The sequence below is a fragment of the Topomyia yanbarensis genome, chromosome 3 (genome assembly GCF_030247195.1).
Source record: "Topomyia yanbarensis strain Yona2022 chromosome 3, ASM3024719v1, whole genome shotgun sequence".
Classification (NCBI taxonomy): domain Eukaryota; kingdom Metazoa; phylum Arthropoda; class Insecta; order Diptera; family Culicidae; genus Topomyia; species Topomyia yanbarensis.
This window is the reverse complement of record NC_080672.1, coordinates 379310914-379337614: the sequence shown is the minus strand read 5'-3', so window position 1 is coordinate 379337614 and position 26701 is coordinate 379310914. Positions and strand designations below refer to the sequence as shown.

The 26701-nt window shown below is 38.5% G+C and overlaps 1 protein-coding gene across 1 annotated transcript in view; it reads right to left on the bottom strand.

The window, feature by feature from the left end:
* Positions 1–26439, bottom strand: part of LOC131692366 (zwei Ig domain protein zig-8-like) — a 428468-nt gene extending 402029 nt beyond the window's left edge. The window contains exons 1-2 of the mRNA XM_058979372.1: positions 26181–26439; positions 25829–26091 (exon numbers count right to left, since the gene is read on the bottom strand). The gene's annotated coding sequence lies outside the window, so the exon portion shown is untranslated. The remainder of the gene's footprint in view (positions 1–25828; positions 26092–26180) is intronic.
* Between the last annotated feature and the right edge of the window lie 262 nt (positions 26440–26701).

Here is a 26701-nt window from a genome sequence, read left to right as displayed (position 1 = left end):
TGCCTCAGTTGGAATGATTTAGATTGGACGCCAAGCCTCCATTGCGCTGGTGATGTACGTGGAAAATGGGAGTGAAAAGTGAACAAAAATGTAACATTAGCCCGGCGATTGTTCTGCGCGTTGAGAATCGACTTCGTAATGTGTCGAAATATGAGCATACAGTTTCGAAATATGTTCGACGAGGTACAGTGCGGTTTTTCAAGATATGTCTTTGTTCGGAATTGGAGCGCGTAGATCATTAAATTGTTCGTTTCAAGTTTCTTGTTGTGCGTGCAATTGTGCACATTGTGTGATGAAATAACGAGCCTGATTGCTTCGAATCTTTTACCTTTTTGATATGACAGACTCTGAGAGACATTTGAAGTAACAGGAACAAAAGTAATTTTAATATTCAAATACTTTTGTATATGAACCCCCAAAACTGGCCAATTCAAAGCAGATAAGATCCAGCCTTTTGCTATGCCTGCCTACAATAACATCTTTCCATATCCCAAATGTGAGATTGTGAATCTGATAGAATTTCATCGTTTGTGTAATCCTTTGTACAGAGAACGAAGGTCAAAAGGCTGAAAATCTCCAATCAAAGTGAAACATGATACCTACTCTAGATCAAATAACACAAAATTACATTCTTCTATCTTCTCGTGCTACTGAAGAAGCGTCAAAGCCTTTACCCGAAATTAACTAGCCCGAGATGAAGACTTACTCCATGTCGTATTCACAGTGGAACCATTTTCCAGGTGAAGATTTTGACTAGTTTTGGGTTTCGTATTCATAGAAATTTGCATAACCGGTGTAATGAAATAATGTCAGACAGTAGGTATAAGTTGCCTTACAAATGTGAGCGTAGTGCTTTTTCGTGACACATCACAGCTGTTGGTCAAACAGATGCTAGAAGGGGTTAACAGAAAGGAAAGTATAATTATGCTAGTGAAGAAGAGAGTTTTTAGGCTGTTAATCTAAATTAATTATACTACGAAACTTCTATCTTTCACAGGAAACCACATGTTCAGTTCGATCAAAATTTGTTACTAAAGTTTGAATTGTGAAAATACTCCGGACCTGAAATATAATACCGGCTATACTCAAATGACTTATATCTGAATGGCTGGCGTCCAAAAGGGGCTAACCCCACATTGTGTCTTGTGGTAATTCGAGTTTTCCCGCTCGTTTTCCGAAATTTTAAGATCGCCATCAGTAAATGTTATGTTGCAGCTCACATATCGGTGAACTCTATATAATACTATGTTTTGTTGGATTGCGTTGACGTTTCGTCCCAAACAGTCGTTCCTGAAGGCGAGTGCCGTTTACAGACTTGCTAAGTACGGCTATTTTCTATCTAATATATATTTCTTACACGAATGAATATTGTTGAGCGTAATTTTTCGAAAAGTCCAGTGAAAGTGTGTCTCTACATTGCAAGTTGACCAATCAATAAGGAATCAAGAGTAAAACGGTACATTGTGGTCGGAAATTTAAAAATCGACAAATAAATATCTTTCGTTATAGATTTACGGTGTCTGAAGATAAGTTGCTGTATGGCACCTAGCGCTTTATTTGGTTCAAGCATACTAATTCGAAATCCAGTCGCTAAGGCGTCGCTGTTATCAACTTTTTAATATTTCTAGATAGAAGTATGGTGTCTTCGAGAAAGTTGTAGATCCTCTCATTTAAAATATATCTCGTGAAGATGCAAACTTTGTAGGTCTTGATGTTTCGAGATAGAGCATGTTTTGATTAAAAAGTTTACCAACAAATTATGTTTCCATAAATTTGCCATATTTCAAAACTTGTAGGACGCACAGTGGTCCAGATCCTGGAAAAGCTGGCCAAAAGTCAATATCTCGCGAGTGTTGCATTTTAGGCTAGTGATGTTTTCGGAAAATTTCTATACATAAGCAGCTCCTGCTTTTGCCATTGAAAGATCAATGATTAATCGCCCTGAAAGTGAGATCCGATTTTTTTAAATGTTTCATATTTAGAATCGGAATCTTCGGAAAAATTTTTAAGAATATCATTACAAGAAATTTCGCTGAAGACACAATGTGTCCTTTTCTTGAACTAATTGAAATATCAAACGTTTTTTACAGAAAAACTCCACACAACGGTTTTTACTTAATAATTATTTTTCTTTGACATTCGCATATTTGAAATGTTCTACAAAATTGTTCCATACTATAATACGCAAAAAATCTCTTAACATTTTAGTACACTAGATCGTGAATCTGATAAGTTATTATTTGTTCTACGCGAAAAATATATATTTTAGCTACAAAATTACGAATAACTTCCATTCCCCACCATATCACACGACAAAATCGAATACTATAGAATTGTTTAAGTATGTTTTATTAGAAAAATTTAACATTTCATGCATAAATTTACAGATACGCGAATTATATCTGAAAAACAACAAAAACACGGATGGTTTTCAATGGAAACCGTATTAGAGTTAGTTTATTTGTTCATTATACAATATTTGAACAAATAATACTTTGAAGTAGTGTAAACAATAGAGTGACTAAAATCACAGAAAATGCTTTCAAAACCATTTTGTCGAATCCAGTGACATCCGCTACTATGGAAACATTATCAAAGAATTTGCCGTTGTTGGTAGCTCCACTTTCTGGCTTGACAACATCGACGATCAATCCCAATTCCTTGTTTAACTGTTTCTGGTTCATTTCTTTCCGTTCTTTATATAATTGTAGGTTTTCGTTCCATTTCAACAGTCCAAGCTAATAATGAGCTGATATTCCATTCTTAAATGTGGAAACATTCATTGCTCGCAACATCACTTTATCTACAACCATAATGGATGGAGTTGCTCCAATGCACAGCAGGTAGCCATCGATGATGTATCCGTCAGAATTGTCCGAGTTTTACCGTCTAACATTGTCATACTGAACCGATGGTGTACTTTCAACTCATTTCCATTTTTCAATAGTACCAAGGATGGATTTCAATAGTGACGCAGTTTGATCACACATGTAATTTTCCTCACGTTTTAAATCAGTTTTATTTTCCTTGTAAAATTGTGCTCGAATTGGCTTGTTAAACCTTGTTGACGAGAGCGCAGGATTTGCCCAAACAGTGCTCAGAGGACTTGGTTTATTAATGGTTCTAACTGCAGTAGCACTACAGCTGTCAACCGTACAGAGCTATTATCTGTAGACTCAGCGGTAATCGACTGTTTATACTGTGCGTGCCCACTACTGTCATAACAACCCCACTTTTGCAGCAACTCAAATTCCATCCCAATTGTTCTATCCAATATTCCTTCCATTTCCAAGTATTCCGTGATCATCTTTGCGTCTAAATCTACCAATTCCTGTACCTTAACTTCTGCACTGCTTCCAAATACCGCGATAGCTTCCGATGGTGGGTACGCTTTTTCATGGTCTTTAGTATCAAATTATAAATATGGCACATGCCCGCTTTCCTATATATTTCAACAAATTATATTGATTTTTACAAAGATAGGCTCCAATCACTAACGAAACGTGCTTCACGGGAGCTTGATTGGTAATGAATGCATTTCTGTTTTCTTGTATGTCTTCATTCGCTGACAAACTAACTTCACCAATCAAATTATTTCTAAGAAAAACAAACCTCCTATTTTTTGGCTTCTGACGCACCAAGACTTCGATCGCAAAAAAATGCAATTTTTGAATTACCAAGGAAACGCCTTTTATATAGCAATACATTCAGTGTTTTTTGTCATAATAATGCTTTTGGGAAGAATTGATTTTCAGGGGCTACCAAGAAAAACATTGAAATCTCGTCGTTTCCACGTATAACTCGTGGGTCTGCATGTTTCTGCAAGAAATGTTGTATGTTTTGAATAAAACACACTTCAGCAATTTTATAGTAATCGATTTTGTCGTGGGGTATGGTAGGGATCGGAAGATATTCGTTATTTTGTGGCTAAAATATACATTTTTCGTGTAGAACAAATAATCACTTGCCAGATTCACGATCTAGTGTAGGAGAGACCGGGGCTAGTTGGCGGTGTTTTCAGTTTTCATTTTTTACCGCTTTGATTTTGGTAGATCTTGCAAAATAGAACACGTTGCATGAAAGGGCAGACTGTTGGCAACATCTCTGAATTTTATGAAAATGTTTCATACGTTGTCTTTATTTCTAGAGAAAAAAATATGTGACGCGGAAAAGCCGCCAACTTACCCCGGCCCCGGGGTAAATTGGTTGTATGTGTGGGATAAGATGACGGAATGCCAAAAAATAAGCAATCAAATGGAAATTCGATTACATCAGTGGTCCTTATGAAATGTGCCGATTGTCTTTTGTAAAAACTGTATATTATTCGACACTTTACAGGTAAGTTAAACTCACAAGTAGTTCAACTGGCCTGCGAGTAAGCCTAATTCTCCTTACCACATTGGATAAGAAACTTTAGTATGTTTCTGAGCTTCAGTCGTCCAAATATGGTGTCGTCTATGTAAGGACGACCGAAAACTCGAAATCGCAATTGCGCTACTGCTGGACAGTTGCCTTTCAGATGATATGAGGTTCCGTAGTCGGATTCACAAAGATCATATGAAAACGATTCAGCGCGCTGAATAGTTGCCATGTGATAATTGAGTTTGCAGTGGCCGGTTAAAGCCTTGGTTAGTATGCCGCAGGGGAGCTTCGAAAAATGTTGGAGATTTTTCGAAGTCACTGGGCACGGTTGTTCTAGAAATGCCTTAGTTTGGCGACACGTTTGTAGATTTCTCCAATACTTGCGGTGCCCGGACGAATCCCAGGACCGTATTTATTCTCTTACCCAACTTGTCGAAATTGACAGGGCGGGCTCAGGACCAACGAAGTCAATCGCTGAACCTGCCCATGCCAATTCGTCCCATTCATTTCCAGTAATACCGGAATGTCCGGGCACCCAGACAAGGTAGACAGTGTTGACAATGCTTAGTTCTTCGATTTGGGTTCGGCACGTGAACACCAGCTTAGACCTTGATTTGTCTGAGCCAAGGAATCAATAAAATTACGAATTTATTTAATTTTCAAAGAAACTTATGCTACAACATAATTTTCAAAGAAACTTATGTTCCTCTGCAGTGGCTGTTGTTTAGATTTGTGTCGACCGGCTTCTCAGGAAAACATCTGTTGGCTGGTACGATTATCACGAACAACATATGGCGCGCAGACAAGTTTCTAGGTACAGTGTCGGTGACCAATATTCTGGTGAAATAGGGTGTGCATTAGCTAAGAACCTTGATTGCAGCGTGACTATCGGAGCAGAAGTTTATAACTTTGCCGGACAAGCTTTGTTGAAGGTCCGATTGTACCCCGTACATAATCGCGAAGATTTCTGCTTGGAATACAGTACAAGTACCAAGAGAGTGAGATTGTTCCAATCTTATTTCACGACAGTAGACACCAGCACCAGCACGTCCCTCCATCAGAGAACCGTTAGTGTAACAGACCACTTGCGTTTGTTCTTGTCTTTCCACATCTAAGGCATCCGTATGACAGTATTGGACGTACAATTGTCGTGTTAATCCAATAGATATATTTAGGTTTGAGACCCCATGTCTTTCCAAAAGTTCGTCTGCATTGCGCGAAGGCCATGTACGCTTTCTTGACTCTGAACTCAATGTGAGCAGACCAATTCAGTTTGGAATCCAATATAACTCCAACGTATTTGACTTGATCTGCACACAGTAGCTCAGAATCAAAGAACTACAAGGGACGAACCCCGGTTGTTTATTTATTTATTTATTTATAATTAATTAATATCAACAGACACAGTGTGGTCCTAATGATAGTTTCTTAATCTATTTAAAAAGTCAAATTGTAATCTGCTACGTGGAATGTGAAGATCGAACTCGGATGAAACTCTGTTGAAGGTCCGCTGCAAACCAATGATGGCACCGTTTACTCCATAGTTAGTCCGGCGAAGAGGTAATCGGAGGAATAAATTATTGCGAAGGGCGCGAGGGCGAACGTTCATGTTTATCGCACTGAGAAGCTCGGGGCAATCAATTCGATCTTGAAAAATATCCAAAATCGTCATAGCACGGAATAGATCCCGTCGCACTTGCAATGTATCGAGTCCAATAAGCAAACCCTGGCTTTCATAACTTGCCAGCTGGTGAGGGTTGCTCCAAGGCAATCGACGAAGGGCAAACCGAACAAATCTGCGCTGTACTGTCGCAATTCGATGGACACCGTTGAGATAATGAGGGTTCCACGCAACTGAACAATATTCCAGAGTTGATCGAACGAGTGAGCAGTAGAGAGATTTCAAGCAGTAAATATCTGAAAAGTGCTTAGATATTCTTATTATGAACCCCAAACAGCGTGATGCCTTTGCGACAATATAGCTGATATGCTGTTTAAACGTCAGTTGTTCATAGAGAAAAACTCCGAGATCTTTGACGCAATTCGCTCTGTCAATTGTGGATTCAGCTAGACAGTAATCGAATCGAATTGGCGTTTTTTTCCTCGAGAACGTAATGACCGTACATTTCTTGAGGTTTAGGGTCATTCGGTTGATCTCGCACCATTCCGCAAAGGTTTCCAGTTGGCGTTGAAGGAAAGCTGCATCATCAGTATTCCGGATTCCATGGTATAACTTGAGGTCGTCGGCGAAAGACAACCGTGGTCCTTCTAAACAAAAGTTAACGTCGTTGAAATACAGAAGAAAAATCAATGGACCGAAATGGCTGCCTTGCGGAATACAAGATGAAGCAAAGAACTCTTCGGATACGCAATCACCTATCTTGACTGCTAGACGACGATCACTGAGATACGATTGCATCCAACGGAGAATATTAGTACCAAAGCCAAGTCTATCCAATTTTGCCACTGCAATAGCGTGATTTATCTTGCCAAAGCAGCTGAAAGGTCCGTGTAGATAACGTCAGTTTGAAGGCCGTCCGACATAGCATCTGTAACATATGTTGTGAACGACAGAAGATTCGTAGATGTTGAACGTTTCGGCATAAATCCATGCTGAGTCTCGGAGATATACTGTTTGCAGTGGCTGGAGATGGGTTCCAACACAGCCATTTCAAACATCTTAGGAACTGCGCTTAGCGTTGTAATACCACGGTAGTTGTCAACTACCTTTTTATCACCTTTTTGTGAACTGGAAACGTGAAGGAGAATTTCCAGAGTTCGGGAAATACTCCGGTTGTTAGCGACAATTGAAACAGATGGCAAAGAGGTTCAATTAGACCGGCAGAGCATTTTTTTAGAATAATAGTTGGTATACCATCTGGGCCTGCCGAGGTTGAAGCCTTCATTTTGCTAATCGCCAGTTGTACCATATTATTGTCGATATTGATAGAGTTCAAAGACTGGTATGATTGAGGTACATTGAGAGCCGCGCGTGAAGCCTGGGTCGGTGTCAGCTTCTCGTTGGAGAAAACACTCGCGAACTTTTCAGAGAATAGTTGGCAGATCTCCTGTAAACTAGAGCTCATACGTCCTGCACAGCTCATCGTTGAAGGCAACCCGGATTCCTTTCTTTGCTCGTTTACATGCTTCCAGAATGTTTTAGGTTCGGACTTCAACTTACGTTGCACGTTTCGCAAATAATCGGCATGGCATGGTTGTTATTCGATTCTTCGTGAAAAGAACCATTGAAGTTTTGCTTGGGTTAATTGATAATTTAACTTGTCGACACCACTGTTCGACAGCTCTTAATGCTTGGTACATTAAGTCAAAGATTGTCCCGATGCGAAGTTTAGTAATTAGTATTTGGTAATCGTCAGCAAACCCGTAGGTTGGAAATCCAAGCTCATTGAGTTTCTTCAACAAGCCGTCGGCTACCAAGTTCCATAACAAAGGTGACAGAACGCCACTCTGAGGACAACCGCAAATACTCAACTTTCGTATCTCAGCCTGTCGCAGTGACGAGCAAAGAATGCGGTTGCTAAGCATTGCGTTTATCCAACCCGAGATACATGCAGGTATCCCATGACCGCGCGTCACTTCCAGAATAGACTGGAAGGGCACATTGTCAAAAGCACCCTCAATATCTAGGAATACACCGAAGCTAGATTGCCTAAGCGACAAAGCCTTCTCAATGTTGTAAACAACATCGTGAAGCAAAGTGATCGTGGATTTTCCACACTGGTATACACATTGCATTTTGTGCAGTACATTTTCAACTAAACTAACGTTCCTGAAGTGATGATCGATTATGCATTCCAAAGCTTTCAGCAGAAAAGAACTTAAGCTGATAAGCCTAAACCTCTTGGCTTTTTCATAATTTGAGCGCCCTCCTTTGGGAATAAATCTAACAGTTATTTCTCGCCATGCTTTCGGGATATACCCGGTAGCAAGACTGGAAAGCATAAACTTTTCAAGACATGTTTGAGAATATCAAATCCCTTTTGTAGTAGCACGGGAAGTAATCCATCTTTTCGGAGTGATTTGCATGGAGCACAGCTGTCAACTGCCCACTTGATTGATTCAGTGGTATCCAATGTGCGTGCTAAAGCCCACGAGTCCGAAAAACCAGAATGAGATCTGCGAACATTGTTCCGCTCCGGATCGATAACAACCTGGAAATTGTGCGTCGAAGAGACAATTAGGAACATCTTTTGACGTAGGACTACGTCTTTGTTTTCGATATGGGGGTGCACGTTGCAAATTCAACAAAAATGGTATGTAACGAAAAGTGGTCCAATTTTAAACGCTTATGATTCAGCCATCTTACGGTAAATTGTCATTTTTTGCGCATATCGCTCATAAATACTTCTAAGAATAGATTCCAATAGATAAACCCAAAGATTTTTGATATAATGGCATTAAAATTTTAAATAATTTAAATAATGTTCAACATAGTTAAAATACCACGCATTTGCACACAGAAGGCTGCGCTTCCCTAGTCTGGCACGACAGATTTATGTACCTAACGCGCAACGCTTCTATGAATGACGTCACCATCGACTATTTAAAGAGCAGATTTGGTTGGGCAAGCTCAGTTAACTCTTGGACAGCAGGCAGAGCAGAGCACTGCGCTGCATGCTCCCACAGCCAGTGTAGCAGAGGCTAGCGTCGTTGTCTCTTTCGCACCACCAGCGTTGACTCATTTTGCTTGGTGCGTATCTTCCATTCGTGTACGGACACGATGTACTGGCACAGCTTTTTGATTCAAGCATGGTACACCGTTCGCTTGGGTTTATTGTTTGAGGCGAATATGTAGGTATATCCAAGTGTTGCGTGTATGATAGAAATCTGAGCTTTCGTTGCGCGAAGCGAAAGCTTTCGGTTTTTGACATTAAAAATGTCTTACTCCACTATCTGAGGCTAGGTGTCATTCTAAAATCTAAACTATCTCCCATGTAACGAAACTATGTAAGGTTTGCACGCTTATAACTCCGATATTACTAGATGGATTTTAATCATTCATACACCAACCGATTCAGAAACACCTAACTTAAATATTGGTAATAATTTAATATCTCCCCAATAAAAGTAGACTTTTGGAAATTGGTAAAATTAAAAAGTTCACAAAAAACGGGAAAAATACCATTCGTGAGGCAGATTTCTCAGACACAGCCGTCAAAAGAGGGCAGCTTAGTTGCTCAATGAAACACGAAAAGTCATAAATAGAAGCAACGCATGTCCGTTTAAATCAGTTGTTGCTCTTATCCCACACGAGCAACGTCGTCTCCGGGCGATGCAATAAGCGCTATCGATTTTCGGTAACGTTGGCATTTGCACACACTCGCACCTAAGTGACTAAACCATATACGGTTAGTTTATAAATAGAGGTGACGCGTACCCGTCAGGGTTACCACATATACAGATTATTCTGTATTTTACAGATTTTTCTTGATAATTTACGACCAAGATTCTGTATATACAGATTACAGATTTTTGACTAAAATACAGATTTTACAGATTTTCAGTGTAGATATGTAGTACCCAGCGTATTAGAATTTCGAATAACACTTAAATGGCACCCGGTACAGTTCAGATCATAAGAAACCACTAAACCGTGGAACAAAAGTGCCAAATTTTGATATCATTTGTTCTCCAGACAAAGATTAATTAATTTTTCATTATCAAAATATTATTTTTTGGGAAGCTTCTAATTAATTTTTGAATACAGATTTTCGATACAGATTTTTTTTCCCGCGATGCAGATTTCCAGATTTTTTCACGAAAAATTACAGATTTTAATGTGGCAACCCTGGTACCCGTTTGAATCAGTTTTTGTTCTTATGTCGAACGGGTAAGATCATGGCTGCAGCGTCTGGGCACTACAATAAGCGGTACACGCTATGCATTTTCGGCAGCGGTGGCCGTGTGCGGATTTGTCGGGTACCAGCATGGTGTCACAGAATGATTTGCAAAGTGGGTGGGCGGGGTGGTTTGGATTTAATTCAATACGGTGTGTGCTGCTTAAGAGTGTTGCGTTTGAAAAAAATATATTTATTTTTATGCATGCGTGTGCGTTGTAACTTGTTAATCCATGTTTACGGCGCTTTGTAGCTGCGTAGGGTAAAGAGCCAATTGGTTTTCATGTTTCATATTTCGGTTATATGTTTTTTATCAGTAAGGCATCTGACAACGTGCTTCTGTAGTTATTGCACTGTTCAGCAGCGTAGTATTTTATATAGGAGAGTACACTCAGGTTTTTTATGCGGATTTTGAAATTTACGCGGTTTTCATTAACGCGTTTTTTTTAAATTTACGCGGTTTTCATTTACACGGCCTGTATCCCCTGCGTGAAAAATCTGAGTGTAATTGCATCGGAAACAATCACATTCCCAGCAGAACTTTTTGTTTTCTAATTTCAAACACTTTTGTTTCGTACTGAACACAACGGAAAATTTTAAAACAGAACTTACCGTCCCAGCAGCAGTTGAAGCGGGTGTTCTTTTTCGATTCAAATTCAAGCCATGTCTTAAGCGTTACTGGACTTAAAATTGTTTTCCCAGTTTAACCAGTCAGAATATCTGTCCTACCCTATGTATTTAAAACACAGTTCTAATTGCGTTTTAAGGTATACAACAAATACGGTTGGGTATACTAATTTAAATTTTAAAATAAATCTGTTTTAAATTATGAAACAAACCGCTGTACTGAAGATATAATTATGTCAGTCCTATTACCACATAAAACACCTATATAACATAAAACGCTGCAGAATTGGTTTAATAATACAATGTTTACACTACAGAGTTATAACACGTTTTAATAATTAGCAACAAGAAAAATGTCACCAAGATAGCATAAAAACCCGTTTTAACTGGTAGTGCGAACGTTGCATAACAATGTAATTTATCAAATAATTTCATTTTTCCACTACTAATCGATCAAGAAATACTTACACTTAAGATTGTTTACTTAAGTTCATTAGTACATTATTGAAAATTTAAATGGACAATGAAATTTCATATTTTATGGAGAATCTGTATATTTCCGTTGGCGGGCGTGGGTTTCCTCATCACAGCTCTCAATATGGAACTTTTCTTTTGAATATATTTTCTGGACAGACCAGCCTATTTTTACTAGATGGATCAGCCAAATAATGCCAATCACCTAGTGAGATACTTGATTAATTAATAGATTACCGTTAAAAGACCTTCAATAAATTATGTTTTAATGGGGAGGGTATATAGCAAATTGTAACATATGAAAACAGGCGAGTGAACAAGAACGTGTGTCGATATGTGTGATATATAAAATTCATTTGCACGCTCTTGAAAAAAGCTATATTTTTAATGTCACCGTGGTCGTGTCCTGTACACAACCCTTTAATTTTTCATTTTTTTGCGTTGTCGTCTCCATGACAGGCTAAGGAGACGAAAACTTTCTTAGCAACAAATTCACGCGAATGGATAGAAGAAACTGCAACGAAGGTTTGTTATTTACGTTTCATCAATTTATTGATTCCACGAGATTCATTTCCACTCAACCTATCCCACTTTGATTCTACCAATACATACACTGAAAAAAATCCAAACGTTAATTCTATTTGCTTCAAACCGCTTAAAATGCATATGAAGAAGAAATGCTATTGTTATCTCGCGCACACATACCTTCTATGTGTCAACTGTATAAACTATGTATGCACACACATAAGTTATATGTGAATACTGTTATAGAATGGGGTTTTATGTGCCTAATAGTTATGAAATGTGAATGTAAGATTAATATTTCTTGTAAATACACACATTAGGTTTATGTGCCAGCAAATAGTGTCTATATGCCCCCGTTAATTGCAAAAATCTATGTGTAAAATCAATAGACATAACGTTTACTTTTTTTAATTAAAAATTACAATAACGGCAAAATAAAACTATAAAGCTTGTCCTATACAAGAACTGTGACTGTATTGTCTAAAACATGATTTTTAAGCATCGGTATGGTTGTTTACCGTACACAATAGAAATTATTTTAAAATTTTAAATCAGTTCCAGATATTAGTTCGGTTTTCCATCACAGTTTTCTATCTGCTTTCTTTAATCGGATTCGATCGCTCATTGTAAATAAAATGACTTGATGAGCAAGACGGTTTGATTCATGAAGTGAACTGTAGAAAGAAATGTTTGATTAATTATTAATCCAAATGTAATAAGAAATTAAATATTTCACGTATTGCAGTCCTACGTCTGCAATTCGTACAACCCCATAGGGCTGTCCCTTGTAGTTTTTCGTCCGTCACATAAACACCATCTCTGGTTTTTAATGAGTTCATCTGAATTTTTTTCGATTTAGAGAAAATTTTATTTAACCTGCTAGTCTCGATCAGACTAGAGACATTAGTGCATAGATTTTGCCAACCAGCCCGCTCTGCAGATCTAAGGCATTTCTTATATACACTACGCGCTGACATGAAAGCCCTGGAGTCACATATCCTTCTTTATTCTTTCAAGCTCAGCGCTCCACCAAGGGGTTCCCTAGTCGATTTAACAGTACGAAGTGGACAAGCTTCGTCGTAGGATGCTACTATGAATGAGTTTGTCGTATCCACGATGTCATCTAAGTCGTCTAGTTGACTAGTTGTTGGAAAATATCCATGAAATTTAGTCACCAAGTTTTCCAAAAAGAGGTCCCAGTTTGTAGATTTAGGATTACGATATGTTACCACATTGAAGGTGACATCAAAATGATCGAAAAATATATATTTATGATCGGATAGAGACGGTTCAGTTTCATTTGGAACCTGCCAATTTCCCAGTTCATGCAAAATTCTATCAGAGCAAAGCGTTATGTCTAACACCTCCTCCCTCCCAGACCTCGCAATAGTTGGTCGGTTTCCCACATTCAGAATATGGAGATTTGTACTACTTATGTACTCCATCAGTTCAGAGCCTCTCAGATTGATGTCTGAGCTGCCCCAAATGATGTGATGAGCATTCGCATCACTGCCGATAATGAGCAGAAACCTATTTCTCCTACAATATGATACAACGCTTTTGAATTCACCAGAAGGAGATGACTGGTTATCCGGTAGATATGCTGAGCAATATATGTATTTTTTGTCTACGTTTCCGACAGTCAGTGTAACTGTGACAACACAGATATCGCGAGTTGTGAGCTCCGATATGAGACACACGTCAATAGCCTTATTTGCAAGAATGCAAGCACGAGGTATTTCACGTGGGTTAGTCATGCCTGTCTTGTTGTAAGCAATGAAGGCAGTGTCTCTCCAAAATAGAAGTTTCCTTTATGGAAATACGGTTCTTGGACCACTGCTACCTTCCTGCATGAGTCAAGATAAATTCATAGTTGCTGTACGAGATTGATTTGTGCTATTTTAACCATTGTTGATTAGAGAACTGTACATATAATTTCCAACATAAATAGCATAACAACTAGAGGACACCAAGAAAGTTGAGATGCTAACGCATATAGCGAGCCATATCAGGTTTAAATGGGACACGATCATTTGATTCCCACGATTTGCGAAGAAAATAATGATCCGCTGTGTCACAGATTCGCATAACACAGTAAGGGTAAAACCCAAAATGCTCCGTGCTCGACGGGCATATTTTGGACCCTCCAGTCATCAAGTTCTCGGCACGAAACTACACCTTGACTTAGGAACACCTGATTTCAGTTGCCTCCTACGACATCGGAGCAGGAACCCAGTGCTTCAATTCTAGGCCGAACATCACACGGCCTCTGGGCAGGTTCGTCTGCCCACATCGAAATTTGATAATCGAAACTCAACAAAACTTCACCGAACTACCATCGGCCGAGAGTCTCAGCAAACCGCCAACGAAAATACGGCAAAACTATGCTGATCATCGACGAAAAAACCTCGGTGCGTAAAGCGAACGCTCCGCTGCGTGATGCAGCATACTGGGGAGTTCGCCCAGCTCTTCCCAGGCTACATTCGCCATTAAGAATATTTAAAACCCCCTCAAAAATTTTACCCATAGCACGGGTCGCATGACACTATGAAATTGGGGTTCCCTGTTTGGTGGGTTTATTACCACCGGAACAGGTAGTCCGTAGTGTAATTCTTAGCCGGTTGAAACAACCACTTCCGACACTACACGTCTTATCTAGGCTGTTCGGAGAAAGAAGCTGACATTGAAGCAGCTTCCATAGATGGCCGAACAGCCAGCTAACTGCTAACTATTCCTACAGTGAGGATGAAAAATTAGTGAACCTGAGGGCGATATGCGCGCTTAGAATCAAAATTATATCGATTGATTTTAAGGGTGACAAGATTCGACGAAGTAAAATGTTCATTGGAAGTGAATATGCGGCTTTTCCAAAGTTGGATGTCGATTCTGTTCAGTTTCATCACATCAGGAATGTTGTGCTGCTCACAATTAAGATGTTCCAAATAAATCTAAACGGGGCAGTGAACTTAACTAGTGCACTCTATTTCACACTGTTTGCATTTTAAGACGTCTATATCGCGATTAAGGTGGCTATCATACGCTGATAAAAAAATCGAAACGTTAAATTAACTTTTAATGCACAGTCAAATGGTTAACTTAAACGAATGTATTTCCACGTGCAATTCCCATTTCCAACTGCATTGGTACATGCATTTCTAATTTCAGTTAGCTCAGTTCCAGGCAAAAAAACTGCATTTCTGGTAGATTGGACATTCTTTAGCTTTAGAGCTATGAGAATAGAAAATGTAATGACAATACCAACGAGTAACGCTCCAAAATCAACTACAAACATTTGTTTCTATATTTTGACAGCATAACGAGAATTCAAATTTGTGATACTTTCCCGAGCAAATTCTATGGGCGCAAACACATAAACCATCAATAGGTAACCTCAATAACGCATGAATATGTATATGCCGGGCTACCAAATTCGTTGAGAAGAAGAGAGGATCAAACCAAACAGAGAGAGACAGATGAGCGAGATTACACACACTAACTACATTGAATAACAGCACGACATAACATACACACAATCCGAGTAAACGGCCATCTTGAAAAAATTGTACGATGACGCCAATCGTTGTCCAATTAAAACGATAGTTTTCGACAGATTCTTCAGAAAAAAATTTGACCGATTTCCACCACCTTCCAAATTTGCAATGATTGATGCAATATTCCAATCGGCCGCTATTGCATTTCATCCCGATCTGACTTTCGGTTCCGGAGTTACAGGTTTGTTAGTGCAGTCACATAGAAGTTGCCTATATACCTGTTCCATCATACTTTCTTTTTGCCTCTCATATAGAAAGGTTTTGCCAGTACCCTGAAAATCATCAACCTAATCCAACCCAATTATTTTGACTCAAATAGGTATGCTAGATTTTAACAGGGGTACGTGGCGGGGGTTACTTCCTCATAACTTCGCACAACCATCCCCTCAACCAACGTCCCCACCTATCCGACACCCTCATATCCTTCTCCATCACACTCTCTCAGACTATCACAACATCCCACCTCCTACAGACTCATAATTCTCTCATTCCCATCGCCTTCACCAACTCCAAAATAAGTTGGGGATGGTGGCTCTGGGTTGTGGGTTTTTCATCTCTCTCATACACCCACCCTCGCATGAAAAATAAGTTAGCAAGAAAACACCATTGAACTAATACTGATTAAGCTAATTAAGTATGATATATTTTTTGTTTCAACTGTTTCAGCGTCGACACGTAGCTCATCAAGTTCGTGAATGGCGAGACATTGTATATAGATTCCCAATGCTCTAAGAATGTAATAGACATTTTCAGAAATAAGAAAGGAACAATTACACCATTAGGTGGATCAAAACAGGTTTTCATTATACTACTACCGGCCAGTCGGATTTGGAATGTTAACACACATATATTTTGGTTGAACCGTCTAAAATTCCAGTTTCGTTTAATAAATTTTTCTACTCAAAATTTACTTTGATGAAAAAAAATAGGTGGAACAAACATGAATAATCATTTTGCATGTTATTTGAATTAAAGAAATTTATTTGTTGATTAATTGATTTAATATGATACAAAGACTCAACTTAATTTGTTTTAATTGACCCCATTTTTCTCTGTATATTTTTTTAAGAATTAAAATATGTGTGCCATGAAACATATATTTAAAGGAGATAACTATAACCTTTATTTTACATAACTAAAATGTCAAGAATTTAACAGTACCGATACACAATATTAATTCAAATTTCTTGATTTTTTCAATTCGCTTCTGTTACTAAGCTTTTTGAATGAGGCTAATTAATAAAATCAAATTTTAATATGCTTTATTTTTATTCAATCTCTACCTGCATATTATTTTATCTTCAGCTAAAAATGCAGACCTCCACAATGGAACCGGGTTTCGGGGCAGTTACCCCACCTGACCCGCCGATTTCAATTGTCTTTTCTAAATCATACATTTGCCAAACAATTTCATAAAGACACTTCGGCATCGAACCGGCTGCTTTAATATCATTATCCAACTGTCAAAGATTTCAACAGCTGATCATTTTCCCATTAGCCGATTTGTAGGAACTCGCATAATTCTGCTGCTCGAGTTACTTTGCGAAACTCGAACCCAATCAGACAAACAAATCATAATCTAATGCACGTGTGTTTGCTCCATCGAGCGGAAATTCGATATCTCCAGTTCTTTGATAGTGGATTTGGATGAGTGGGCGAAGAAAAATCTCACAGAAAATCTTACTGTACCACGTTTCAAAGCTCCTTGTTGGAGATGGACACGTGGTGCTCGCTTGCTTCGGCATATATCAATGGGTATTATTTTCATCCGTTTCCGGACGGATACACTGAATGATAATGGCCATAAATCAGACATAATAAACAACGGTTCGATTTCCATACTTCCGTGACTAACGTACTGTTGTTGATCATTTCGGAGAACTCGATTTGATGATTCTGGCTCCAACGCTCGAAGGTGGATCCTTATCGAAGGGAAATAAATCTTCATTTCTTAGATAGCTCGGAAATGATTTCCTAGAAGAGCATAAAGCCAACTTAATTATACGTGTTTAAAGACTCCCTGTACAACAGAATCTCTAAAGCTAGGTAGTGTAACAAGAATTTAGCAAACAGTCTAGACCCAATCAGTAAGTATAAAAGCAAATATTTTGAAAGAAATAATCTCTCCCTTCGAAACATCAAAATCAATGCATTATTTCCTTTTCCATTTATATACGCTTATCGGATGAAAGAAAATATTTTTCTATAGCTGTTATAAATACAATCGAGCTCAGCAGTGCTTTTCATGTACCAGGTTGTTATAATCTGTTCTCATCAGGTAAGCATGTGAAAGCTTTCATGTCTGCATCAGAAGCAGAATGGGGACTGCAATCGGAAGAAAGAAGCAAACTGTGATAAGAAACCGGTTATCAGAATTATCGGATCGATAAGGGTTGAAAACTCAATACAAGTGCCGCTGGCAGAATCGGAATGTGGAAATCATCTCATCACTAATTACTTTGAAGTAATAATGCAGTTGTTTCCATGTGAACCATCACTGCTGACAGTGCAGAAGGATAGTCAGCAGCAAGGAAAGATAATTCGAATTATTTTGTATTGTTGCTGATGGCATTTCCAGCTGAGGCAATTAATTAATTTAATCTGAGTCCATTACCTAACAGATATTTGTGAGGACGCACAAATTGGCCATGAATATTTACATAAAGTTTTCAATTCGTTTTTGTCATTAAATTTGTCTCCCATTGTATGGGACTATTTCCTTGTATTGAATGTCTAAATGGACTTGAAGTAGGGAACTCTGTACACCTTTGGCAATATTAGAATGTGCACAAGTTGCTATCCTAATAGTAAGCATGGTAGGGGCGAGCGGGTCCATTTGATGCCAGTTTTGTTTTATTCCCGTAACTTTTAATCAAATAAAGAGTGCTACGATCAAAAATTGGTAAAACAGAAATGCGTGTGAATCGGTCAAACTTTTTATTAAAAATCAGATCAAGTTTCTTTTGCAAGCTCCATTCATACAAAATAAGGACAAAATTTTCACCCAAGCTTCCGAATGCGAATAGCCGGGCCTTTCATTTGACTCCTTTCATCAAGTTTTGCACAACATCTCACTGACAACTGCCTTTTTGTTAGTTTTGAGGTTTCGCTTAAAGGTTGGCCAATATTTTGCTATTGAGCGGAGCTCTGGCGTGATTAGAGGGTTCATATTTTTGGGCACAGTTTGGACGTTGTTCGCGGACTGACCTTTTTTCATAGTGACAAGGTACCAAATCCGGTCCAAACAGAACAGAACAATTGTATTACTTGAAGAAAGGTAACAGACGTTTTTTCAGACACTACAACACATCAATTTCCTGGTTGATGTTCCCGATTGCGATGTGAATGTCGCTCTTCAAGCCGCAGGAACAGATGGCCTGCCGCACCAGATATTTCTATGCGAGCTCTGACAGCTAAATATGTTTAAAAATCTCTGCCATCTTTATTCTTAAAGTCGACGTATAATATTATTGCCCAGGAACCTGTTTTAAGTCTGCCTTGATGTAGGTTTCCTCAACCTGTACCATGCAATCAAACTTCATCAGCATCTTATTGTATAGATCCCTCGATCGTTCTCTGGCCGACTTGGTTGGTTTATCGATACGATTTCTTGTAAAGCGACAGTCCGACCAACGACACGACCTGAAACTTCATGAAACCTTCTGCTAAAAAAGTGCGCGAGTAATTTATTGCCAGTTACCAGTATATTGAGTGACCCCTCGATATGGCCAAAAAATAAATTCTCCAGCAGCACTTCTTTGTTTATTTGATTTTCGGTTGCTGTATGGCAACCGTGTTATGTTTACAAAATAACCTCCGTGATACTGGAAAGAATTCTGTAGGGACTAAAAACTCCAAATTTGCTTGCTCCCGATGTGATGCCCCAGATCAGCGATTATGTGCCGAGCACGATAATGGGCTGGCATATGAAGCAAACGGTATGTTTTGAATCTTAGTAACATATTTCTGGCACAATTTTCGGTTTTTATGTAGATAAACGCGACCAATATTACTTCGCCAAACTGGTTCGAAAATTTACGAATATACCAAATGACTGCAGGAAGATGAAAACGAAGATCGGCTGCGGAAGGCAGAATCATGTGGAAAAGCAACACTATGGGGACATTCATGGTAGTGGAGATCAATTTTCGTATCATGACGAATTTGTGGACATGGAGGCACAGGACGAAAGAAGAAAGATCAGGAAAATGTTTCTTTTTGTTTCCTCTGCGTGCGATTTAATTCGTTTCACCATTATCGCGTGCATCGAACTTGATGAAGCCAAGGAACAGCGACAGAATCTGCTAAAGTGACGGAACGAATAGTTGTTGTAAGGAGTTGCTATTTGACCGGAATCGTGAATGAAAGGATTTTTTAATTATTTACATTGATATAAAAGTGCCTTTGTCGTTGGTCCGACTCATTCTGATGTCGAATCTGAATCTGATATTCTATTTTCGGTGCACTGCTCAGATTCTTCTATTTCACTAGATCTTGCGGTCATGTCGCTATGGCACGTGTTGTCTAGTCGATATCAGCTTCATTTTTATTGTTCCAATTGAAGGTTTGGACCTAAGCTGGTAGGCCAGAGTAAAGATCTCCGGACGTAACCGATTCATAAACGCACGAGCACAGACGTTTGTAGGTTCACACCTGAGACAGCTTTTGTAAATTTATAAGTGCTAAAACGTTCACTTAATCACCGGGGTGTTTTCATGTTTGCAAGATCGCGGACGTAGCTGTGCGTGGATGATCGCGAAGGGCTCGAGCGTTTGTTGTTAACATGTTTGTCGCTTGTGCTAGCGTGTATATATCATTACGTGCACAAATCGATTTTATAACCGTGCGACCATTCGCATATTCGCGTAGATTATTGAATGATCGCACGCGAACAGTGAATCTGCTTAATTTTTAGTGTATGGTACAGAAACTAGTAGAGAGTCAGTTTCCCCATATCACTAGTGGTCCCGGTTATGTCGCCATGGAACGTGTGGTTTAGTGAATGTGAGCGTCATTCTTTGATTGGCCTAACTATAGGCATGAGGCTAGAATCGAGGGTAGAGACTCGCGGACGTAAACGATTCATTATCGTGCGAGCGGAGGCTTAATGCTTGAAACCGCGTTTGTAAATTTGTAAGTGCTAAAATGTTCGCTTATTTACCGGGATGTGTTAATGTTGTCGAGATCGCAGGCTTAAGTATGTGTAAATGATTCCAATTACATGTTCGCGTTTGTGACCAGGTTTGTGTTGTCGTGAAGGTCGCGAGCGTTTGTACGTTTGGAATGGAAAATATTGTGAGTGTACATGATTAACTGTATTAGTGAGTCTTAGTATGAATCTAATACATTTCTAATTAACAAAAAGATAGAAAGAGATTAATTTGATGTTTAAACACATATAATTAATTTGACTGATATTTGAGTAGAATAAAGTCAAATAGGTATGAGGGTACAATAGATATAGGACATTATCTTTGCCATGCTATTGCAAAGGTCGCTCATCTTGTGTGAATTAGATACACGGTAGAGAACATCCTTGACGACTGTCATTTCAGATGTTACCGTGGATCAGCTGTGTTTGTTACGGCGTCATTTATATTTTCTTGTGTTATTCTGCGAAAACACATTGCCTTTCGTCCTCTGTACAGTACATTTAATCAATGTAAAAAATATCAAGTGAGTTTTTTTCTAACGTAAAAATTAATGCTGAACACAAGTATTGTGCTGACTTTTCGATATTATTGTTTTTGAACAAAAAAATACGGACATTAACATGAAACATACGCTTGGGGGTACGATAGTTCAGCCGTTTTGGAGGCACTATAGGTTATTACTGATCATCGCACTGCTAAGAAACCACGTGAGCCGGAATGATCAACTTCAATTCCACACTGTGATGACGACGAGGACACTGAAGAAGTCATTCGTAAGTGCAAAACCAGACGCAGCTGCCGAAACAACAAGTTTTTTCAACCTTTCCTTTCGCTGTTTCATGATTTTTCACATTATTTCCACTTCTCATTTTCTTACCTGAATGACGTCAATTTAATTTTTAAATAATCTGCAGAATCACTCTACAAATAAAAGATCAATCAGTGATTTTGTAAGAGTGAACACTGTTTAATTTAACCTCGAAAATTAGAGCTATAGTTCTCAAGTTAGAGCAAGGATGTGAAACATTCAGATCGGAAAACTGGCAGGGTTATTAGAAATTGGGATCGAGACGGTTCAATAAGTTGACCAAGACAAACTAAAAAATTCCCATTCTACGAAAAATTGAACGACTCCTAATTTCCATCCGATTTAAACTAATAAAAGCTTTTTTTCATTGGTTAACAGCAGGCTTTTAGTTCCCCTAGAAACATATTTTATTAAAATTTTAAATCTTAAAAAGAAGAAAAATTAAGAAAATATCAACAAACTCGTAAATAATATCAGAACTATTAGTCGCGCTGAAACAAAAGGTTCTCCTGTAAATACATTCATTTACCTTTAATTTTTTTTTCGAGAGTTGTCCTACTGGAGCTATAGAGCTAGGTTCTCGGAAGGGCTTCCCGTCAGAATCACATACTACAATTTGCAGACAAAACAGGCAATGTCGCCCACTAAAACACTGCATTAGACCAATTGTAGCGGGCCGTGATTCTGAATGTGATATTCATTGTACGGTTCAGGTATGTGCGGACGTAGGTACTCGCGATCGCGTGTATTATCGCGAAGGGCTCGAACATTGGTACGTTAACGTGCTCGATCGCGTGTGCGTTTGTATGTCGCGTGTGCTAACGTGTATGTAACTTCGCGTGTATAAATTCTATTTCATAACCGTGTGCCTTTCGCATATTCGCGTCTGTTCTAGAATGATCGCGCGCAGTCCGTGAATCTGATACTTAATTTTTTGTGTACAGTTCAGATTCCAGAAGAAAGTGTGTTCTTCCATATCATAAGAGCTCCCAGTCATGTCGCCGTAGAACGTGTGGTCTATTGGATATGAGCTTTATTTTTTTGATTGATTCAAGTGAATGTATGGACCTAAATTGCTAGAATGAAGGCTAAAGATTTCCGGACGTGACCGATTCATGATTGCGCACGTTTGCGGTTTCGCGTTTGTAACTTTGTAAGTACTAAAACGTTAACATAATTACCGGAGTGTTATCAAGTTTGCGCGATCGCGGGCATAGGTGTGCGTAGATGATCGCGAAGAGCTTAAGCGTTCGTCTGTTGACGTGTTTGTCGCGTGTGCTCGCGTGTATGTGACTTCCCGTGTATAAATTCGATTTTGGAACCCTGCAGCCATTCATATATTCGCGAACCGTCATTCTGATATTTAGTTTTTGGTGTACGGATCACATTCTGACAGGGAGTGAGTTACCCCATATCACTAGAGTTCCCGGTGGATATGGGACTTATTTTTTTTCTTATTTTTTCAATTTTATTTTTATTTTATTAATTAACATGGACCTAGACTGCTGGTACCGAGGATAGAGACTTCCGGACGGTCCCGATTCATGATGGCACAAACGCGGGAGTTTGTAGATTGACGCTTGAGATCGCGTTGGTAAGTTTATGAGTGCTGAGACGTTCACCTTATCACCGGGGTATAATCATGTTTGCGAATTTGTGGGCGGTTGCTTGGAAAATCGCGAGGGGCGCTAACGTTTGTACGCTGAAGTGATTTTGTAACATATTTACGTGTGTTCTTGAATAATCGCGTGGGTTTGATATTAAATTTTCGCTGCGCGGTTAGAATTGGGAGAGAGTGGGATCCCTTATATCGATAGCGTTCCCTGTCATGTCGCCATGAGACGTGTTGTCTAGTAGGTATGAACGTATTTTCTTAATTGGTCCAGCTGAAGGCATGAACCTAGGCTTCTAGGATCAAGGATAGACTTCCGGACGTGACCGATTCGTAATCGCGTGCACGAGGGCTGTTTTGTAGGTTCCCGCTTGAGACCGCGTTTGAGAATGTGTGTATGTTAAGACGCTCACTATCACCATCTTTGCTGACCCAGCTAAAGACGGGTGTAGAATGGCAGTATAGGACTCGAAAAGAAGAAATAAAAGACAATATATGAGAGACGTAATAGAACTACAAGATACAGCTGAAGTTATGATCATCACATGAAAGACATACATTAGTACTTCAAACTCTACCAATACTTGAATAGCCAACAACCACACATAGCACATCCTTTTTCAATTATCTATTTGTTGCTAGTTGATTGTTGATTATGAGCAGGTAAATAGAGGAAAGATATAGAACAGAAAAAGGCTCATATCAGCCCTTCTGGCCTCCTCGATACACCACTATCGAGGCGTATTGTAATCAACATCTTGAAGCGGACTTCTCATATAAATAAAATCCTGAGTAGTCATAATGATTGGTGGATTATTAACATGAGAACTAATTAACCTCTAGTAGTAGAACTTGGTGCGAATAGAACCTAAAAAGAGCGAATGTCCTTATGTTTAGAAAACTCTATTGAATCTATTAAGGCTTGATGATGATTACAACACCGTCAATCCCATCAATCTGCGAGAGCGATAAAGAAATAGATATTAAATGCATCTAAACTACTTTTAGGTGTTTGATGATGTGGTTCACGTGGATTGGATTTCTTCAAAAACTACGCTGAACAGTATGTTTAAGAGAAGGTTCCATCCATAAGAGATTGTCATCTCTGTTTCTGAAAATAGCGAATCCGATTCGTTATAGACGAGTGTTACTCGCCATCTTCACGAGCCAGAGCGACAGAGCGATTTAAGAGATAAAAACACCCACCTTCAGTCTCTTATAGATGACAGTCCATTGATCCGAATCAAATAACTCGATCACTATGCTCAAGATCAAATGAGTCCTCGAACAACCGAACCAGTATGTTCCCCCCTTTTGAAAGTAGGAACATCCATATCAGCCGTCCGCCAAAACACTCGATCGAATGACTATTAGTCACGATATTCACAGATCAATGAACCAGCACTCGTTCGGATCTCCCACTCTTATCGACCAAGCAAGAGTACGCGCCCATTAGGCTCATCACCCAAGCCCAGGGACATTTATTTACCTTTAATTTAACCACAGATAATTTGAAATTTTGTTCTAGCCTAAACGTCTGTTATCTGTGATTTAACATAATAATATTACAAATCAATGCACTATAACCGAAGATATTTAGATTTTACTAAACGTATTTTTGATTTTAAAGGATAAATTCTACATTTTACTGTAATTCGAAAACTCTTGTACTATAAAATTTTTGGACTTCATTTTCGGACTTAACACACAATTTTTTTACCGAAAATGGAGGTCATATATTGAAGTTCAAATTTTGATTTTTATTTTGAAAACTAGTCACTAGTATAATCGGCAGTGACGTAAACGCCTATCAGCTACGATATCAATCTGAAAGGAAATTGATGAAATATTTCAGCAATACAAAACTGCACATACTCAACATGAGAAATCGCCCAACTTTCGTACGTTTTGAGAGATAAGAGGTGTTCGATGTAATTCTCTGCCTCGACAGACCTTCGCATAAGTTTTAGAAATGTTTGTTCCAAACAAGTTCGAACCATCACAGCAAGTATTTCATGAAGATTGTGTAAGAGGTAGCGAAAAAACGTTTTTTTTTGCATTTTCATTGATTTTTAAGGCTTATGCGGAGAAAAACTAGTGAGAAATGAACGCATTCCAAATCTACTTCAAAGAGGTTATAAACACTTCAAACATATTTTAAATCAAATTCTCATTTGTAGACGTGCAACCAGATATATTCCAAAGGCTTGGCGGAAAATAGTTATTTCATATATTCTCAAACGTGGCATCACACAATAAACTAAATCAAAAAATTGTACTCTCGCCATCAATTCCTCATGCTTTAGTATGCACCGGCTTCTGACAAATATATTATTATATCACATTACATACACATTTCTATGCCCAAATGCTGACTGTGAAATAGGTAAGCGCTGCAAATATCATGCATCTCCATAGTACACAGAAAGAAATATTTTGCAATTTTACATTTATTTTCATACAGATATTTGAAACATGTAAAGAGATGGAAAATGAATGGAATGCAAATCATTCCACAAATACACAATGCTTGACGTGATTTCTTAAACTGATATTGTTATAAGTTTACTCGTCGATTGAAAATTAAACTTTCAATGATTGTCAAACCAAGGCATTTATATTTAGTTTTATTCCGGTATGGTTTAGAAATATATTATATGTAATACCATTTTTAATGCTTTCGTAATGTACATTGCTTTAAATTTAATTTTCAATCCAAATTTCGATTCTAGCAATGCGTGTTTACCACTGAGTTGGTTTACATGTCGCTTAAATTTCATTACTTTTTAGTGTGTATGCATTCCAGCAGCCGCATTAATGCTTCTGAATTTCCAAAATATTGTAAACTACTTGCTTACCACATTGAGGTAATAGAACAATTAACCTCGGTTTCGTCTTTCTTCGACTATTCCATCCAGTACAGCAATCACTGGTATGGCATCCAGCTGCTGCGGCAACGAGTTAATACTAACCAGTGGTGAACGATTGAATAAAATATCGTTTTCACCCCTTCAATAGTTCTACGGAATCGTTGAAAGCTTTTCATTTGATATGTTTCAAACAAATTATTCTGCTTCGTTTCATTGCCATCAGATTAGTTTCTTGCGTCCATTGCTTAGTCCTGCAAATTGAGAAAAAATAAGTTTGTCTGTAGGCAATACTCACACATTTAAATGGTTGGACTAAAACGTTAGATGTTGTTTCCGTTACCTCTAAGTACAAATCATATCCGGTAATGCAAGTTCCTAACGGTGGCTGTTGACACATTAGATATCGTAAAAATAAACAACACACTTTGATCAAAATGTGTAGCAGTTTCAATTTTTCTGTGACTCTCATCTGTCAACGTGAAATAGTATAATTTAATAGCCTTTTCGTTGTGACTTGGTGCTATTCGTTATTTTGATCGTGCAATACACCAGTGTTGTTGGTGTTACACCTACTCAAACTTGGGTGTAATCAGTCTATCTCTCATTTTGTACTTAACTGTTATTGCACTGTCAAAATCATAAATGCCTTAATACTTTACCGTGGCGTCACAAATGAACTCATCATTGACAGTTCGCTAGAAGTGTTTGGAGCAGGGTTACCATATTTACAGATTTTTCTGTAATATCACAGATTTTTTTTCACAATTTTTGATCACAGATCCTTTTTCACAGATGATAAATTTTTGGCATTTTGATGAAAATTTTACAGATTTTCACAGATTTTTGGAAATATTGTGATTT